Below are 16,484 nucleotides of genomic sequence, written 5' to 3'. Positions count from 1 at the left end.
TCTCCTGATTAGTAAATTACTGTTGTTTCCAATGTTTCATTCTAACTACTACTTGCTCAGAGTCACAGGAAAACAGAGCACTTAGTCAAGACAAACTTCCCTTTATTTCCATCTCAGCAAAGCAAGCTCTAGATTACTTTTAGAAAAACAGTTTTCAGCTGACAAAGTGAAAAATGTTGCATAACGGCAAACTTATAACATAGTAAGAAAGTTTTAATATAAGGATTACCACTTTCTGTTGTAACTAGTTTAAAACTCCTTTAAGAGTTTCTGCTAAGAACAGATTTATATTTGCAGTATTTATGTAATTACTATTGGCTGGCTGTGTAATAATTTATGAAGATTGTGACAGCACAGAGCTTTAATACATATTAAGTGATATTGAGGGAGGAAAATACAACACACTGACATTTTTCTACACAGAATACCAATCCAGGATCATCTAGAATTGAAAAAAAAAAAAAAAATCAGTTAGAAAATATGAATTGTGTTTCCCAACCAATGGGAAAATCTGTCTCAAGAACTTATTCTTCTGCGTAGGTATGTATCACTTCTATCTCATTATACGATGTTATCTGTATGTCAGACCCCATTTATACAGACTTAGGAAGACACAAGCAAGTCATTTAATTTATATCATTCTCATCCAGAGATAATAAATATCTTTAACACTATATCATTTTGCATTCAGCGTTGGTCACATATCTTAAAACTTTTCAGTTCTGTTTTTATGCATTTCTATTTGTAAAGCTAGGCAACCATAATGCAAGTCTTAGAGGAAGATGAAGGTTTTAACTTTATAGTTTATGGCAGAACTGTCCAAAAATAATGTCAAAAAGTCAATACAGAATGGCTGTGATTGTACCAGGGTATTGCAGTGCAAAATGAAGTTAGGACTGCCCTGCTGGTTAGCTAGATAATGCTTCCTTTCAATGGCACATAGCTCTCATCTACAAGACTGATAGATACCAGGAAAACATTTCTCACATAGGATTTATATACTTCTAATTGGAAGATAATTTAAGTTTTTCTTTGGTTTGAGGTTGGTCAAGAGTTTTGGTGTCCAGGAGATCAGCAAGCAGATTATCAGTGTACTGATGAAAACTATGACAAAAATGCAGCTGTTAACAAAGGTTTCATGTTCGTATACCTGTGAATGCATGTGAAATTGTACATGCCAGCACATAAAATCTCCATCTCTGCCTTTTGCATTTGCAAAGTCCCCATTTTAATTAACATCAACTATAATTGTATGGTAAACTAGACATAATAACAGTAATTAAGACTTTGGCCTCTTAGAACACATCAGACACACACACAAAAAATCCAATTTGGAGAAATATATGGAGCATTCAATGGTCAGTATTAAGATTCTACCTGGGATATCTAAACAAACAGGCAAATCAACCCTATTTAACAATAAAAGTGTTTTTCTTGAGATCTCAAGAGGATTTCAATTATTCACAAATGGCTAACCATGTTCTCCTTTCACAGAATTATAAACAAGTCACCAGAAAATAGCAAGTTTGACAAAATTGTCCAACAGCCCATTAGCTGTACAACTGTGCTAAATAGCCAGAGACAACTCTAAATCTGCCAGAACCAGTCTCTCGAGTCTGTCAAGGGGACAGATATTTCAGCTGGAGAAATATCCATTTGCAACTTGGCACCATCTGGACCTTGAAAACTAAACACTGAAGTGATGGTCTGGCACATTCCAGCTCAGTAATGGCCCTCTACTTCTTAAGAAAATCTACAGTTAAAGATGGTCATAGCGAGAGGTATTTATGGTTGCTTGAAAGAGATATTTTTGTTCACAAAAAGACACGTATTTTATTGCCTGTATTCCTTCAAAATCTCTTTGGTATGTAATTCTAAAGATCAACTAAACATACTGACAGTTTCAATTGATTTAATTAATTAAAACTTCTATGGGACAACAACTGGGATATTTTGTATGAATAGGCTTACAAATAAATTCCCTTCTCCTCATCTGATTTTAAGGAGTCTTGGTTTCATTTGGCCAAATTACATGATACGCCATAGGACCCTGATCCAAACAGAATCTGGAAGGAGGCCTATAAACATTTAAATGAAGTTAGACAGGGCACATGGGGAAGACCCAAACACAGCAAACAAGGAAGGGACACAGCAGGGCAACAAACTTTTATCTGGGTACAGAAAAAAAAAGAAAAAAAAAAAAAGAAAAACAAACAAACAAACAAACAAACAAAACATTACAGCCATTAATACTGTAACTCATGCAAAAACTGACCAGAGCAGGTCTAGTCTGTAGCATGTCCCATCCAGTAAACACACAAACACACTGAGCATATTTTTTAAAGTCAAACTCTCAAAACTCCACTGATACTTTTCAAAGAAGTGCAACAAATTTGTCAGATAGTCTCTACATCTTAAAGAATTTATTTTCTTCAAGTAAGGAATGGGGGGGGGGGGAAACAACAAAAAAACCTCACAGCACTGATTTTTTGGAAGAAAAATTAATATTACACATGTTGAGTTCAAGCAGTATAAGGGGTAAAAAAAAAAAAAAAAAAAACACAAAAAATCACAACAGCATATAAGTGGGCATTTTTGTTTGTTTTTTCAAAACATGTTCCATATTGTTGCATATTTTCACAGAAACACAGAATCACAGAATTTCTAGGTTGGAAGAGATCTCAAGATCATCAAGTCCAACCTCTACCTAACGCTAACAATCCCCACTAAACCATATCACTAAGCTCTACATCTAAACGTCTTTTAAAGACCTCCAGGGATGGTGACTCCACCACTTCCCTGGGCAGCCTGTTCCAGTGTCCAACAACCCTTTCGGTAAAGAAGTTCTTCCTAACATCTAACCTAAAACTCCCCTGGCGCAACTTTAGCCCATTCCCCCTCGTCCTGTCACCAGGCACATGGGAGAACAGACCAACCCCCACCTCACTACAGCCTCCCTTGAGGTACCTATAGAGAGCGATAAGGTCGCCCCTGAGCCTCCTCTTCTCCAGGCTGAACAAGCCCAGCTCCCTCAGCCGCTCCTCGTAGGACTTGTTCTCCAGGCCCCTCACCAGCTTCATCGCCCTTCTCTGCACCCGCTCAAACACCTCGATGTCCTTCTTGTAGCGAGGGGCCCAAAACTGAACACAGTACTCGAGGTGCAGCCTCACCAGAGCTGAGTACAGGGGGACGATCACTTCCCTAGCCCTGCTGGCCACACTGCTTCTGATACAAGCCAGGATGCCATTGGCCTTCTTGGCCACCTGAGCACACTGCTGGCTCATATTCAGCCAACTATCCACCATCACTCCCAGGTCCTTCTCTGCCAGGCAGCTCACCAACCATTCCTCTCCCAGCCTGTAGCTCTGCTTGGGGTTATTGCGCCCCAGGTGCAGGACCCGGCACTTGGCCTTGTTGAACTTCATGCAGTTGACCTCAGCCCATTGGTCCAGCCTATCCAGATCCTCCTGCAGAGCTTTCCTACCCTCAAGCAGATCGACACACGCACCTAGCTTGGTGTCATCTGCAAACTTACTGAGGGTGCACTCAATGCCCTCATCCAGATCATCGATGAAGATATTAAAGAGGACTGGCCCCAGCACCGAGCCCTGGGGGACGCCACTAGTGACTGGCCTCCAACTGGACTTGGCTCCATTCACCACGACTCTTTGGGCCCGGCTATCCAGCCAGTTTCTAACCTAACGAAGCGTGCGCCAGTCCAAGCCAAGAGCAGCCAGTTTCTTGAGGAGAATGCTGTGTGAGACGGTGTCAAAAGCCTTGCTGAAGTCAAAGTAGACCACATCCACAGCCTTTCCCTCATCCACCCAGCGCGTCACTTTGTCATAGAAGGAGATCAGGTTCGTCAAGAAGGACCTGCCTTTCATAAACCCATGCTGACTGGGCCTGATCACCTGCTTGCCCTGCAATTGCTGCGTGATGACTCTCAAGAGGATCTGCTCCATGAGCTTCCCTGGCACTGACGTCAAACTGACAGGCCTGTAGTTTCCCGGGTCTGCCCTCCGGCCCTTCTTGTAGATGGGCGTCACATTTGCTAGCCGCCAGTCAACTGGGACCTCCCCCAATCGCCAGGACTGCTGATAAATGATGGACAGTGGCTTGGCCAGCTCCTCTGCCAGTTCTCTCAGTATCCTTGGGTGGATCCCATCCGGCCCCATCGACTTGTGCACATCTAAGTGCTGTAGCAGGTCACCAACCAGTTCTTCATGGATAGTGAGGGCCACATCCTGCTCCCCATCCCCTTCCACCAGCTCAGGGTACTGAGTATCCAGAGAACAACCAGTATTGCCACTAAAGACTGAGGCAAAGAAGGCATTGAGCACCTCCGCCTTTTCCTCATCTCTTGTAACTAAGTTTCCCCCCGCATCCAGTAAAGGATGGAGATTCTCCTTAGTCCTCCTTTTTGTGTTGATGTATTTATAGAAACGTTTTTTGTTATCTTTAACGGCAGTAGCCAGATTGAGCTCCAGATGAGCTTTGGCCTTCCTAATTTTGTCCCTGCACAGCCTCGCTACATCCTTAAAGTCCTCCCTAGTGGCCTGCCCACTTTTCCAAAGATTATAAACCCTCTTTTTTCTCCTAAGATCAAGCCACAATTCTCTGTTGAGCCAGGCTGGTCTTCTTCCCCGCCAGCTCGTCTTTGAGCACGTGGGAACAGACCATTCCTGCGCCACTAAGATTTCCCTCTTGAAGAGCGCCCAGCCTTCCTGGACCCCTCTGCCCTTCAGAACCGCCTCCCAAGGGACTCTACCAACCAGTGTCCTGAGCAGCTCAAAGTCAGCCCTCCGAAAGTCCAATACAGCGGTTTTACTGGTCCCCTTCCTGGCCTCGCCAAGAATAGTGAAATCCACCATTTCGTGGTCACTCTGCCCAAGACAGCTCCCAACAATCACATCCTCCACCAGTCCTTCTCTGTTTGTGAAGAGAAGGTCTAGCAGGGCGCCACCCCTGGTAGGCTCACTAACCAGCTGTGTCAGGAAGCTATCTTCCACGCTCTCCAGAAACCTCCTAGACTGCTTTCTCTGGGCTGTGTTGTGCTTGCAGGATATGTCAGGGAAGTTGAAGTCCCCCACGAGTACAAGAGCTGACGATTTCGCAACTTCTGTCAGCTGCCTGTAGAACTCCTCATCAGTCTCCTCATCCTGGTTCGGCGGTCTATAGCAGACCCCGACCAGGACACTATCCTTGTTGTCCCTGCCGATCCTAACCCAAAGGGACTCAACCTTGTCATTCCCAGCCTCGAGTTCTACAACCTCGAAAGACTCTCTAATATAGAGAGCCACACCACCACCCCTTCTGTGCTGCCTGTCCCTTCTGAAGAGCTTATAGCCAGGCATTGCAGCACTCCTGTCATGAGACTGGTCCCACCACGTCTCCGTAATGGCAACCAAGTCGTAGCCTGCCTGCTGCACGATGGCTTCCAGCTCCTCCTGTTTGTTACCCATGCTGCGTGCATTGGTGTAGATGCACTTCAGCTGGGCCTTATCCCCCGGCCTTGCCATTGCTCCCCCTGGCACAGCCCCAACAATCCTAGCTTCAGCCCCATCCCCCTTCCTACCTAGTTTAAAGCCCTCTCAATGAGCCCTGCCAGCTCCTGGCCCAGGATCCTTTTTCCCCTAAAAGATAGGGACCCGTCTGCGGCCATCAGGCCAGGTGCTGAGTAAAGCGCCCCATGATCAAAAAACCCAAGATTTCTGCGTTGGCACCAGCCCCGGAGCCATGTGTTTAACAGGTGGGCTTTCCGTGTCCTCTCTGTACCCCTCCCTGCCACCGTAGGGATGGATGAAAACACCACCTGCACTCCTGCTCCAGCCACTAACCGACCCAGCCCCCTAAAGTCTCGTTTGATAGCCTTCAGGCTTCTCTCTTCAATGTTGTCGCTGCCCGCCTGGACTATCAAAAGAGGATAATAATCAGAGGGGCGTACCAGGTTGGGAAGCTTCCTGGCAACGTCCCTGACCCTGGCCCCAGGGAGGCAGCAAACCTCCCTACGGGTAGGGTCAGGCCGACAAATAGGGCCCTCTGTTCCCCTAAGAATAGAGTCTCCAACAACAATAACCCTCCTGTCTTTCTTGATGGAGGCAGTCCTGAGGCGTGGAGTCGACCTCCTCGCTCTAGGCATCCTCCTGGGAACACTTGCTACCTCTTCCTCAGCTACTGGTCTGTCGAGCTCCAGGGCCTCAAACCTGTTGCGTAAGGGCACCTGGGAAAGTGAGGCTGGAAGGGGAGGGCATTGCCTGCGATGTCGAGCAGGGACCTGTTTCCATTCCTCCTCAACTCCCAGATTCCCTCCCTCTGCCCCCATTTGAGGAGTCTCACCTCGGTACCTCCCCTTGAGGCCCTGCAGGGAGTTACTCCACAAGTCCATCTCTCGCTCACACTCCCTGATGGCCCTCAACCTCTCCACCTCCTCCTTGAGCTCCGCCACCATGCGGACCAGGTCATCCACCTGCTCGCACCTCACGCACGCGGTTTCTCTGCCTCCCGCCGATGGCAGCAACAGGCTCAGACACTCCCTGCATCCGGTGACCTGAACTGCGGCATTTTTTAAGGGGTAGTCGGTCTGCGTGTGTACCGACTTCCTGGAGAGCGCACCGTGCCTGGTGGAGACCATTATCACCTAGCTAACGGCTGTCGTTAAGGAGGTGTTCGTGTGGGCGGGGGGAGCGCTCTGCCCTTCCTGCGCATCATTAAGAGTGCATTTACTGCTTTACTACTATGAAGACAGGATTATGAGGCCATGCTCATCTCCTTTTTGTATTGGTTGAATACAAATACTTTAGTCCAGTGTTGCATCCTTCAGTCACTGTTCTCTAAACTTTGCTGTTTTTATAGCACCCATAGAAAAAAGAAGAAAAATTGACATACAGAACAGAGTTTTAAGTTTATGTTACAACAACAGGACACACTGACTTGCGAGTCTGCAAATTGTTTTTGTTTATCTAGTGCGAAATGATTCATAACCAGTTATGGTTCTCATATCAAAGGTTCCCAGTGGTCTTCAAACTTTCAGAGAAGCAGCCATATCATTGGCAGACTTAAAGTTCCCTTATTAAGTCTTATGAAATCAATCTATTTCTACCTGAAAAAGCAAAGTAGTCAGCCTCCTTTGAGGCTCATGCTTGACCCCAACACCGATAAAGTAAGAAACCCTTCAGTTCACACCTGAAGTTTGTTCTCAAGCCATCAGACAAGTCCCACACAGTCTCACCAGAGTTGAATACTATCAGAAAGCATCATTTACCTCTGCTCTAGATGAGGCATAGATAAAAATGAGGGTCAGAAATGCAAATTTGGGTTATTAGCTATAGGAATATCATCTCATGTTTACTTCCTTGTGCACTACAGTATGTAAGAGCTGTCTTTAGAGTTCTGTGGGCTTTTCTGCATTTGCGTTCACTTGTCATTTACATACTTGGCATATTTACATACTTGATATACCGAGCATTCTTTAATCACAAACTCATTAATCATTTTTGTGATGACACCTTTCTAGCACACTAACAAATCCTTGAATCCATGTGGTCTCTTAGGAACCAAGTTCCACATAAATCCACAGGACTTCAAGTTTTAGAAAGCAGACCATGGCCTTAAGAAGGGCCAAGCTCCTATGTCAGATGATAGGCATTTCCACAATGACAAGCAGTTGTAGATTAATCCTTTTCCTGACTTCAAGAAGCATTTCTTAATTTATTGGCAAATGCTTAGAAGTGATTGAAAAGAACTGATACTGCCCCAAAGGGCCCATGCCCTTCCTCTAAAGACATATTATCAATTTTTTAAATTATCATAGTGACAGGAAAACTTGTTGAAATATTTAAAAGAGGGAGGGAGCAAAACATGTTTATTTTCATTTAGGACCACTTGAAAACAGAGAATTCCTAAGACAGAAAGATAATCATTGGATATTTAAATAATTAATTTCAGCAGATCCATTAATGGGAACCAGCGTAATATTTTGACTGATTCAGCACAACCAGATTTCACTGATCAGCTTCTAAATTGCAATTTCTAAATTGTCACTTGCAGGAACTTTAGCATGGCACAGTGTAAATCACTAGTCAGTCATGTGCTTAGTGTACCAGGTAGAGGGTTAAGATACAAATAGCCTGGTGACAGCCTGGCTATGATAATTAGGGAAAAATCATGCAAACGAACATGGAACTATCATTTCCATCTCTATTAACAAAGTTTTACTGTTTCTAAAATGTTAAACCCCGGACATTTATTTTAGATAGTTTAGATTCACAGCAAATACTCTGACATATTGTTGAGCATTAATAGGTTTCTGTAATTGAAGAGCTGAAGGCATAACTTCTCAAGATTCATTGTTTTTCTGGAAGATGAGGAAACTAAAAGCAGTAGCCTGATTAAGATTGCTCTTACCAGTGTTGTCTCTATCAAAGCAACAATGCAGGATGAGAAGCAGCTTTTGCTGGTTCAAATCAGCTGCATCAATCCCCTGTTACAGAGAGCAGAAAGATTCAAAACCAGGCAGTTGTACAACGTCAAAAGTAAAAGAGGCAACTTCTGAAGAACTTGGCAACATTTCTCCATGCTTGATTTTATTTTTTCTTAAGATGAAATATAGTTGTAAAACATATACGCATCTATTTTTACATTTTAAATGGAAGTGATATCAGCTTTATACTGCAATCTCAACTCAGTCAAGCTGAGCAGGGCTAGAAAAGGGAGCACGTTTCAAAGACGCTGCTACTGCAAGTGCTTTGCACAGTATGGTAAGCAGCACCTCTCTGACAATGATGTAACAGTTTAAAATGCATAGGTTTTGTGATTTTATGCTGACAAACAGGCAGTTGTGAATCTTCTATAGAAAACATTATTTAACCTGCATCCCACCAAATTGCTTGTCCTGGGAGTTGCAATTTTTCACATAAGCCATAAAGACATTTCTGAACCTTTAAGTCCAGACCCCAGTTCGCATGGTACACCTCCCATTTCCCTGCCAGCTCCCAAGGATCACATCTTTTCTCACTACATTCTCCCAGTATTTTAGCATTGTGTTTTTCCATTTTCATTTCTATCATGTTTTGTTCTACTGCATTCTGCCAAAGAATAAGTTGAAAGAGCTGCTGTAATCTTTATATAGTTTACATATTGATTCCTGTAGTACTTTGAGATCCTTTAGATAGAAGGTTATCACAATACGGGATTCCTTCATCTGTCTTTTAAGGTAACCTTTAAAAGCAATAGAATTCAGTTCAGTCCAGATGTTTATCCAAACTGTTCTAAATCTCTGGTGTCTGGAAATCCAGAAGGAACAGGTTTTTTTTGAGAGAGTTTCAATACTAATAAATATCAATTCAGACAAACTACCATATCATCCTGTCACTGTAATCACATGGGATACTAATAACACCTACCATTTCTGTAGGACTTTATAAAGATGAATCACCACAACACAGTCCTTTGCAGTATTATCCCCATTTTATTACTGAGGAAAGAGTGTGTCTGAGACTGTGTTATACCATTAAGTAAGCTGTTCCTTCAATGCAAAAAGAATAGCAATGAAAGACAAGGAAACTATTACTGAAACTTTCCCAGCTTTTGTTTGGCTAGATGCTGTTTAAATATTTACATCCCACAAATTCTTTTATCATCATAGCACATTGTTAAAAAAAGCAGGCCACTGAATAATCAGAGTGACACACTGTTTTGAGCTGCAATTTAGCAACAATATTTCACTTTATTGCAATTTCAATCGCAAGAGAAAAGTCAGCTAAATGCAAAAACAAAGACACACATCATTGTTCTCTGTTTTCTCATGTGGCTTTGAAAGTGAGATCCTATCATTTAGATAGGGCATCAACTCCTTGAAATCAAAACAATTTCCTAAAGAAAAATAACAACGTTCATTGTGTCTGTATCACAGGCTGTAACATAATCCATTATTTAAGCTATGGAAACACTTCCTAGTTTCTGGTCTCTGTGAAAGTTCCGTTTTGTTGGAAAATTGGGGGGCTTAGTCGTTTGGTTTGCTTTTGTTGGTGTTTTGTTCTTTTTAGTGTCATTTATTTTTGTGATTTCTCTCTCTCACACACCATTTTGGTGGATTATTTTGTAGCTTTTTGAGTTCACTGAAAAAATCCCAGCCCTCATGACTAACGCCATAGGTGCCAAAGAACCCCAGGGAAAGCACTGTTTAAAAAATATTTTCGTATCTCTAGCAGAAATCTTAAAGACTTAAATCCAAGAGATGCTGTGGTAACTTCATTAACTTTAGAAGCCAGAAAATAAAACAACAAGTGTTCAATACAATCTTGACCTCACTTCCAAGTGAACGTGGGGTCATTTAAACCTAACTGTATACAACCCAAAAAATAATTTCTAAAGTAAAACAGGGTCTGCAGAATTAATTAAGGGCATGCTTGGCCCTACTTCACATTCAGCAGTCACCTAAGAAGATCATGCCAAAATTCTACTTCCAGTTCCTGAGAGTCATGACCTGGGAGTTATCCTAAAATATGTTAACATTGGTTTTATGTTAATTACACTCTACATTGTGAAAGATTCCAAGCATCTCGCTATTGAAAAAGCATAATTTCCTGTCAAATACTGATGGAACCATCCTCATTCCATGATTTTCATTGAGGATTTGGGATTTTCTGGTGAAAAACTCTTCAGTCAAGACCATTTTGAAATTTCATCTTCAGGAAGAAACCAGCTAACAGGGAACAGGCCTTGACATCACAATTCTGTCCTCTGCAGCAAAGCAGAGAGGCACCAAAAGGGACTTTCACTTGTTCTGTAGCTGGACAGAGAAAAGTGTCACATGCTATATGCAAGTCAAAAGGAACTGCATGTTCATATGGATTTTAACAAGAAATCGTAATCCAGAATTAATTCTCATGACAGTTGATCAATAAATAAATCACTGAATAAAGTATTGCATCACACCATGTTCAAAGCATAATTAGGAAGGAAGCAAGTAATATTAGATTTTCCACTTGATGCCTCTATTCTAAATATTTTCACCACTTTTGTAGTATGAACTTCAAGACCAAAGCACAGCAAAAAAAGGGTAGCCTCAGCTTCATCAGAGGGCCTGGTACACCCTCACATCTCTGTAATCACAACAAGAGCCCCTTTTTTCCCCTTTAACTTGAATTTGTGGATGACAGGCCTTACCAAAATTAGACTTTTCCCACACAAAACCTGTGGAAAACACAACTGTGTCTTCTGTCTGTGTGCACCTAATTATCAAAGGAAGCCTAGGTGAAATCTAGGTGTCAAACAAGAAGCAGAAAATTCAAAGGTGGCAAGATGGGTCACTTGGTGACTTCACTGACAGAATTCCACAATACAATGCCTTAGAGCAGCAAAGGACTCATTCCATCAAGTAGCCTGGTCTAGTCATTCCTAGTTCACATCCCTGCAACAAAGCACTGACACTGGTAGTACTGGTGCTAGAACAAGCTACAGAAGGACTGAAAAGGGCAGGAAGGGGAGGAGTACATGAAACTTTTCAGTATTCTTGTCCCCAAACCTTAATTCTTTTCATCACCGAACAGTTGCATCTTCTGCTCTGTACTCAGCATGCATGACACAAAGGAACTAGACATGAACTGTGATGTTCAAATAACCACAGCTAATAACTATATTCATTCTTCAAGACTTATCATCTGCATGCACACAGACTGCTGTTCCAGGAGGGTGCTGGGAGCTCTGAATAATCAAGATAGTGATGGTAAAGATAAGGCTTGCAGATCCTTCAGTTCTTGCAGAAAAATAATGAAGGATTTTCTCTGTTGAAGATAAAATAAGAATTAATCCATAGCTTTGTTTGATCCTGCCTGAATCAGACCACTATTTATGTACACAATGAACAGATCCATCATTGCAATATTACTGTAAGACCAAGGTGGAGAAAAGGCTCTTCAGCTCTATTTTTGTTAGGGAGTCATTAAGGTGCTTGAAGAGGTTAGCTTTTGACAACTGTACTAACATTACCAAGTCTCATCCCAACAGGCACCTTTACACTCTCCTCACCACCAAACAGGAAAACGAGTGTCTCTCAAGTTTCTTTTCTCTTCTGGAAAGGATACCAACAATCAATCTATGTACCAGAAAGAAAAAAAAAAAAAAAGGGGGGGGGGGGGGGGGGAAGGGGAGAGAGAGACTTGCAAACAGAGCAACGCAAACCCTCAAAAGCTGCATATGGCATTGTGTTAACTTTGATGTCAATTATTTGTGGCAGAACACATCCCCGCATGTAGCCTACTTTCTAGGCACAACACTAAAACTGGCCAGGGGTATTATTTCAATATGATATTGAAATGTTGATACAGATGAGAGTCAGTGCCATTAGCAGAGGAGACAGCAGCAGTGACCCACATGTTTTTAACAAGGATATCTACACATGCTGGATAATTCTGGTAATTCTGATCAAAGTTACATGTACGAGAGGTACAGGATTGGGCACTGTTTGAAGACATTAGAATAAGAGACTTTAACTATATGGGTAGTGAGAGAGCTCCTACTACCACCACACTCCCAGAAATTCTACAGTCTGTGCCTGAAGCCAAATTTCAAATCTGTTACAGCCCAGATTGAGATGCATTGGACAAATTGAGTTGCATTGGACAAAAACACCTTCTGTGCATAATTAGTATTTTGTTGTGTACCAGTAAGATTCCTAGCAGTATTTACGTGGTCCACTTCAGAAGTTAATCCAATGAGATATCAGATGGTTCTACCCACTCTAATACAAGTAGATGCATTCCCATTCTTCAGCCAAGCCACCTTGCTGCTGCATGCCACCCTGATGGCCAGGGACCTAAACAAGGCATTTCTTTGAATTCACAAGAGAACTAATTTATTTGACAAACATCGGGACTGCATCACTGTACAAGCACAAAAAAAAACACAAACAAACAAAAAAAAAAAGCATTGCCATTGAAGTGGCAATGAAAAATAATTTTGAAAAGAGCAAAAAAGAAAACAATAATGAAAAGCCATCAGTTACTACACAGATGTGGAGTATCACCACTTCCTACAAACACCTCAGTAAGCAATCTATCACCAGACTTGTTAGTAACTGATGAGAGCAAATTCCTCCAAACAGTAACGGCCAAGGCTTCTTTTGTAAGGAAGCAGCTGAGCACTTTATGAAGGTCTGCACAGAACTGTAAGCAGTTCTGTGGTATTCTTAGGTATCCTGAAATTCTACAGCCAATTCTGGCCACACCAGTTCTCAGGCATGATCCTCTCATTACTATCAAGCAGCCTAGAAGCAGTATCCATCAAATGAATCAGGTATACAGAATGTGTATGCATGCACGTGCATAAAAACACATATCACCTCAGCACCTTCCTCATTTCCCTGATCCCATAACTAATACAGATTTTTAAGCATTATACCCACAGACAACTTGTACAGTGTAAAATCCACCATACAAATTTTTCTACCATGTATCCTGATGGCTCTATGAGAAATATTCTGGTGTTCAGATAAAGAGAAGACTGGCAGCTAAAACCCTGAAGTTAGGTTCCAGCGAGACCTAACCCCAAAATCCCACTGAAATACAGAAGGACTCCCAGAACACACAACACTGGAAATTCCAAAATGCTCATACCATAGCAGCAAAACAACACATCCCGAGAGCTGATTCTTAAGCACCACTGTAATGGCTGTCCACAGTGTTGAAGGGAAGCAAAGTTGCTGTAAAATATTTAAGATACCTAAAACCCTACACCCAGAGGAAAGTAATAGATATGTCCTAAATTTATATTTGACTAGCCAGCCAGCAGTTAGAAAGTGATGACTGGTGACCAACAGTAATCGTCTGTGCCTTCACCACATCCAGTTTCTGCTCCTTGGAGACAGAAAATGACTATGAGCTTCATAAAGCAAATGTAATCCTACAATAGCACTAAGAAGCCTGTGTCTGGAATACTTCTACCTTAGGAAAGTATAGTATTTGAATTTTTCAGGCCAAGTCTATGTCACTGTCATAAACATAGTGCCTTTTCCTGATAGCATAAACAATGTATTTTGAATTTTGATCTTCTACAACATTATGGAGGAAGATGAGTTAGACATACAAAACTGAGGCATTTCTCAGTTTCATCTAACAGATTATAAGCTATAGAGTAGCATTATGGGTGCTTTGCACAAGAAAAAGGTACTGTTCATATTCCTTTTGAGGAAAAATTTAGTATGTATGATACAATCCCTAATACAGGTATAGAAAACACACATGGGCTTCATTTTCCAGTGCAAAGGGCAAATCTAAAGATGCAGCCTGGTATCACTGCTGAGATAAGCAGCAGTTACTGGACAGCAGCCAGGCAGATAAAGCTATGGTATTATCCAAAGCAATATTGGTAGTGTCCTTCTGGAACACTGACTTGATTCTTATACCACCAGTAGAGAAACACAGCGGACTGAATACCTCTCTAGCTGCTTCATGCACTGAAAAGCTGCTCTAATTGTGTAGCTGTGAATCCTCCATGAAAAGGGAATCCCCAGGTAGCGAAAACCAATCCCAGACACATTGGGCACCTGCTTCCACCTCTTTCTCTGCTGATTGGGCTTATTGTGAGCCGTCATGTAAGCTTCCCTCCACCCCCTTTGCCTCTGGCCACTGCCTACACTTGGTCTTCTTGCAGACTCCGGTTTGAACACCCAGCAATGAGGCACAGCAGTTGTTGCCCTGTGTCTCTGCTGGAAGAGAAACCTTATAAGAGAATATTCAGATGATACAAGTTCTATGGACTCTCTCAACACAAACTAGAGATCCAATTCAATATAATAATAATAATAATAATAAAGTTTAATAGCAGCTAATATAGGCTTGTTTTTTTTTGTTTTGTTTTGTTTTGTTTTTTTTTTAAGTACCCTTCTCTCAGTATTTTCTAGAATCATTCCTCTTATTATTCTGACTTCTCCGACTGTTTCGCTATTGCTTTGTTAGCTTATCTTGCTAGAATAAATTTAAGACTTTATTTAATTTCTCTTACATATTAATATTCGTATGTTACTGCAACACAGATTTATATTTCAAGCTGATAACAATGTCTATTTTTCTGACAGCCTTAATTCAGAGAATGAAGGACCCAAAGAAATCAAAACAACATTAAGTCAAAACATTACTTGATTTGTTTACAGCTACTTTGTACCTGTTCAGGGTTCAACAATGATACACATATTTCAACGGAAGTAGAAAAGATGAATAGTTTCCCAGTTCCCATTGATTGCTCTTTTTTACAACATTGCCAGTACAGCACTGCAGAGCCCTTCTCCAAGTCCTTGATTCTACCTTCAAGCAGATCTTAGACCTTGGAAGTCCGAAAACAGAATGAAACTAATTAAAATAGGAGAAAAACAGACCAAGAACCAAAGGGAGAAGCCATGTTTAAAGCAAATGGACGAAGAGTAAGCTAGTTCGACAGATGTGTCGAACAAGCACTGGTGCGGTGCCTATTTACATCGTAGCAAAGGAGAACGTTAACCTTAGAAAAGGTGTGGGAAGATCTTGCCTCTAATTATCAGTTTTCTAATCACACTGGAAACCCGGGAACCAACCCCACTGCCCATAGAACAGGAAGATGCTGCCACCTACAGGTGTGAATGCCAGGAAGGCACTAAATCACAGCTGCCGGTACTCACTGGATGTGTAAAATAACACAGTAAGAGAAGCCAGAAACCCAGTTACATGACATTCGTGACAGTGAAATTTCATCCTGTTTATTAACGCTCTTTCATTATTCCTGTTTTTCAGACAGTAATACACACACAAATACCACCACCTTCAGGACAGGTTAAAAATAAATAAATAAATAAATAAATAAATAAATAAATAAATAAATAAAAGCTTGCTTTTTTAGATTTTGGTCCAAGGATCCACTCCAGGAAATACAAGACCTCTTTCTCTCCTCACAACATGACATTTAAGCTTTGTATTGTGGGAGTAGAAATTATCCATAAATCCATGAAACCTATCTAATACCATCAGGTCAACAGAGAACTCAAAAAAATTTGGCTTGCAATTTGTGGAAGTCTGAATTTTTAGCTTTACAATGCTTATTCATAGTTCCATGACAGGTTTATAAGTATAGTTTTTGCAACAAGAGCTCAAGAAAAGCTAAGCTGAGAGTTTTTAGAAGAGGCTTGAAATGGTACAAAAAAGCTTGGCACAGTGGAGGAGAAAAGTAGTCCATTATTGTTCACATGACATCGGGGGTTTGGTACGCAGTACTCAGGGAACACATTTGGAAGGACTCTGTTTTTCAGAGCTATCAATGAAAGAGGGAAAGTCTCACCTCTTGCATCCAGATAGTTCATAAGTTTATATTCCTATGGCCAGCAATACTAGCAGAAAATAAAAATAAGAATATTTTTTAAAGAAATTTTTAGGGCAAAAAACAGCTCTTTATTAGAAGCTTTTCTCCTGAGTACTGTTTGGTTGCTTAAGGAAAAATAAATAAATAAATAAAAGTCAGAG

General features: G+C 41.5%; 1 protein-coding gene across 1 annotated transcript in view; it reads right to left on the bottom strand.

Moving 5' to 3' along the window:
• Nucleotides 1–326: 326 nt before the first annotated feature.
• The window catches only part of LOC311442625 (uncharacterized protein), a 59,659-nt gene continuing 43,501 nt past the window's right edge, over nucleotides 327–16,484 (bottom strand). Inside the window, exon 12 of the mRNA XM_084532059.1 lies at nucleotides 327–442. The gene's annotated coding sequence lies outside the window, so the exon portion shown is untranslated. The remainder of the gene's footprint in view (nucleotides 443–16,484) is intronic.

This window comes from Aythya ferina, assembly GCF_964211825.1.
Source record: "Aythya ferina genome assembly, chromosome: 11".
NCBI lineage: Eukaryota > Metazoa > Chordata > Aves > Anseriformes > Anatidae > Aythya > Aythya ferina.
Note: the sequence above shows the minus strand (reverse complement) of the source record. Positions and strands in the feature narration are given on the sequence as shown.